The sequence below is a fragment of the Prunus dulcis genome, chromosome 6, assembly GCF_902201215.1.
Source record: "Prunus dulcis chromosome 6, ALMONDv2, whole genome shotgun sequence".
NCBI classification, from domain to species: domain Eukaryota; kingdom Viridiplantae; phylum Streptophyta; class Magnoliopsida; order Rosales; family Rosaceae; genus Prunus; species Prunus dulcis.
In genome coordinates, this window is record NC_047655.1 from 18,172,325 (window position 1) to 18,177,096 (window position 4,772).

The 4,772-nt window shown below is 44.7% G+C and overlaps 1 pseudogene; it reads right to left on the reverse strand.

Annotated features, from left to right (window-relative positions):
• Positions 1-2,924: 2,924 nt before the first annotated feature.
• On the reverse strand, positions 2,925-4,531 carry LOC117632062 (annotated as a pseudogene).
• Positions 4,532-4,772: the final 241 nt, after the last annotated feature.

Sequence of the window (4,772 nt, forward strand, 5' to 3'; positions counted from 1 at the left end):
GGCTGAAAACAGCCCAGGACAGACAGAAGAGTTATGCAGATAACAAGAGGAAAGACCTCCAATTTGAAGTTGGAGACTGGGTATTCCTGAAGCTTTCGCCTTGGAAAGGCGTAGTAAGGCTCGGAAAGCGAGGAAAACTAAGTCCTCGTTATATTGGCCCATACGAGGTTGTGGAGCGGGTAGGCCCAGTAGCCTACAGACTTGCTTTACCTCCAGATTTGTCTCGGTTGCATGATGTGTTCCATGTCTCGATGCTCCGGAAGTACATTTCAGACCCTTCTCATGTACTAGAGGAGCAACCAATAGAGTTGCAAGAAGATCTGACTTATGTGGAGCAACCAGTGCAAATTTTGGATCGAAAGATGCAAGTTTTGCGCTCAAGGGAGATCCCTCTTGTGAAAGTTTTGTGGATGAGTCATACAGTGGAAGAGGCTACATGGGAACCTGAGGACCAGATGCGGGAACAGTACCCGTATCTCTTCGAGTAACAGGTACATAAATTTCGAGGACGAAATTTTCTTAAGGGGGTAGATTGTAAGAACCCAAACCAAAATATCTAAAAATTTAGATTTCTTTATTTAACACAAAAGACAATTTTGCCCTTACATAATTTAATGGAGAAAATTTTGACTTTTCGATAGAGAAAGAATTTGGGAATTTCGCTTGCGCTGTTGCGTAGAGCACGGTGAAACGAGTCCGTCGACACGGAGTAGACCCGAATCGGAGTTGTAACGAAGAAGATACGAGCAAATTACCGCGAATGGCAAAATGGTAATTTGGTCAAAAGTCAGATTTTTATCCCTTCTCTCTCCTCTCCCCCGTCACTCTCTCTCTCCCCTCTCTCTCTCCTCCCGATCGCGCAGCACCGCGACCTCTCCTCCTTCCCGTCTCCCTAGCGGCCGCCAACGACCAAATTGATCTCCGGCACCGGTGCCAATCGAACCGCCGCTCGCCCGCCGATCTTCCCCGACCTGTCGCCGACCGGGGGACGCCTGGAACTGGTCGAAAACTGGAAAATTCCGACCGGTGTTCACTCGAACTTCTCTCCTCTCGATCTCCTTCGTTTCTCCACCAAATCATTCGAGTGAAGCGCCAGAGGTCCAGTTGACCCACAGGAGGGACCTTCGAAGGGCCAAGCTAGCTCGGACCAGCAGTGAGTGGACTTTTCTTTCTTAAAAGATTTTATAATTATATTTTCTACTTGATCTTGAATAAGTGATATAACATGAATTTTATTGTGAAATATCTTTATTTTTATTGTTTAGCCGAATAAACAGATTTGAGATTCTTGATACAGAAAATAGAAATTTAGCCCAGATTTACAAGAGTATATAGAATATCAGATTTTATCAGAAATAGATATTTTAGACCACCACGTACCCACCCTCTATTTGGTGATTACCCAGAGTTGGACTGATGTCTACGGACATCCAGTCCGATTTCAGTTTATGTCAGTGCACTTGACTTTGCCTCACGAGTTTCGTGGACGCTCGGACCGTGAGTGCCAGGATTTGCGGCTCGGCAGACTTGGTGTCCCAAGACCTGCCAGGATTGCGGCTCGGCTGACTCTGTGTCCCCGAGACCTGCCAGGATTGCGGATCAGGCTGACTACGGTCCCCTGCATCCTGACAGAGCGACTCGAGCTGACTTGGTGTCATCGAGGAATCTGCCGGCGGGACAAGCTGATCATAGTCCCCTGATTTCGCCAGTTTGCGGCTCGGGTAGCGGCTATCACAGGGGTACAATTAGGTGGCAGTTCTAAAGGAGTTTTTTTTAAAACTTTTTAATGCAGTTATTGTTTCACTCATTTCTATCAATATCTTCGATACTCAAACATGTGTTATACTGATATATCTTTGTTTAGTATGTGAACATTTATGTAGTTATGTTTATCTATGTGTAATTGAATGTCTCGAGTTGATTATGATCAAATCGTAGCTTTTATATCCCTCTGTATTTCAAACGGGGTTATTATGTTCTAAATCATTTTCACGAACATTATTTTTGTCCACTCACAATTTTAACCTTGTTTTTCGCCCCCAGGCCGTAGAAGTACGAAGGAAACTACTCGGGCCATCTTCCCAGCTTCCGCTCCACCACCAAAGTGTAGGATCTCGTTGTAATTCCTTAAAATTCTGCAATTTGTATAGAAACGCTCTGATATCTAGTTGAACATGAAAAACTGAAGTTGAGATCTGTTGTTTGAGTTAGTCTGGCTGTTGGTGTGTTATTTAAGACTGTTGACAGGTGGAAGATTTTGGGTTTGGTCAAAAATACAGGGGAGACTCTGCCGAATTTTCGGCAGAAGTCTAAGGGTAAAAAGGTCTTTGTGCCCGACATTCGCCAGGTGTCGGACACGCACAGGATTCGGCTCGGATACCAAAGTGGTAATTGGGTCGGGAGAGAGACTTTTAGGGTGGAATAAAAAAAAAAGACAAGGTTGTCACTATTCATGTGAATAGTATATGCCCTTTCTTTGCATTTGCCTTGTCCTTGTCTTTTGGGGTGGAGGTGCTCTTAAAGGCCGAGAGAGAGAGAGAGAGAGAGAGAGAGAGAGAGAGAGAGAGAGAGAGAGAGAGAGAGAGAGAGAGACTGCTACTGCTAGTTGTTGTTGTGGCGGCAGCATGGGAGAATAAGATGGCATAGAGGTAGTTTGATGGAATGAACAATATTGGTTAACGAAATAAAACACGGGGACCAAATTGGCCAAATTGAAAACACGAGGACTAAATTGGCCAAATGAATATAACATAGGACTATTTTAATATTTAAGTCGAAATTAAATATAGAAATGAAAACTATACCCCTAAAACTTTAAAATAAATCTAAAAGATGTAGGAGGAGGGAAATTAAATATTGATTCATTCCCAGAAACAATTTGGAAACAGAAAAAGAAAAGAAATGTTTTATTATATGTCATCCAACCAATCAATGCCTATCCCATAAAAAATAAAAAATAAAAAAAATAAAAAAATTAGTTAATGATTTTGTTGACTTGCTTGGCCAATGATACAAGTGCAACATCAACCGCGTCCCCAATCCCAGAATTAGTCGCATTGGGGTGGGCGTAAGTAAGACTTGGGATCAAACCTAGAAGCTTTTCACGCATCATCTTAACCTTTTTACTTGAAATCTTCATGAGCTCCTCCTCTATTCTCTCACTTGCTTTGCTTTTCTGATCTATGAACACCGAGTAACTGCTTCTCTCTCCAGGTAAATACCACGCATACTGAGTATAAGCCGAGTGAGGTGAAAAAAACACCGGTATGCAACCCGCAAGCACCGAGTCAAACGTTGACCGCCGAGTAAACGAGTCACCGGGCGCCTGCAGGCAAAACCGAGACTCGGTCATAACCTTCAGCACCTCACTAGGCTCGCCGCATTTTCTGCGGCCGTCAGGAGTCCCGCAGTTCAAGAGCTTGCACCGAAATGTCTCGCCGCATTGCCTTATAAACTCGTTCCTGATAGGCGCCTTCCTTCTAGGGGCCCCAATGAAGGAGAACAAGTAGGGCCGCCGGACTTTCCTCATCTTGTTCTGCCACCACGCCATCTCCTGACGCGTGGACGGGTGGAAGTACGAAGGGTAAGGGATGCCGTATTGGTTCTTTCCTTGCCATGGATGTCTCTCTATGATCAACACTGACATGTTCTTCACTGCGGGTAGATTTAGGAGGCGGCCGGCTCCGTAGTCGCGGTCGTTCGGCTTTCGGATGAAATCTCGTACGACCCTCCCTAGGGCCATAAAGTGGTCCTTACCATTGCGCTTGTTCCACCAAGGCTGCGCTTGGATAAAGTCAACCAGGCTGACGTCCAGCTCATCACGAGCTGTCAGGTTACGTTCGCGGAACTTGTTTGAAACGTGGAAGCCGCCGTAGTAGGGAACGTAGAAGAGGGAGGCACGCGCGGGATCCCGCTTGCGGCAGGGATGGTTCTCCACACGTGCGTGGAAGATCATCTCCGCGGTGAACTGGTTGGTGGCGAACCAGCCGCCCTGGAAATTGGCTGGCCGAGACCGGAGTTGGCGACGTGGGGACACATGTCTGTGTGCACGTTGAGGTTGTGGCAGTGGCGAAGGAGGCCGAGGTTGAACTTGGCCGGCAGAGGGTATACATAGACTGACATGTTTTTGTCGCACGTGGTGGCTGCGGATGGTGATTTGTTGACTTGGTTGTCGTGTTGGGTTTTGTTAAGAAGAGGATGTTCATGTTGTTGTTGGATAACGTTAACGTCAGTGAACGGGTACCAAAAAACGAGCCAAGCAGCCGATACAAAGAGAAAAAGGAAGCCACCGCGCCTCGTTAGAGAGGGAGGTCTTTGCTTTTCGGAAAACATGAAGAACTGAAACAGCAAGAGAGAAGAGAGACGAGAAGACAATTTTGTTTTTAGAAACAGAAATTCTCAGTCGTTTGATGCAGGTTCAAGGCAAATAGATGTTTGATCTGCTATTGGTTTGATCTACGTGTGAGATTCTAATTGGTCGAGGGTTTACCGCATGAATATCAATAAATGTATGAAGGTTGTTTTATGTTGGTCTATTTTGTCAGCTGAGGCCGAACGCCAGCTTTATCATTATGTGTTATATATATATATATATATATATATATATATATATATATATATATATATATATTATGTTTCTCATTTTGTCCAAATAACTGGTTATTCAACCTTGTGTTTGAAGCTTTGCTATTCAATTCTACAACCTTTTCAGTGTCTTCCTGGATATTGTTCCTTTTTCTCTCAACCCAAATAATAAGTCATAGATTCCAAAC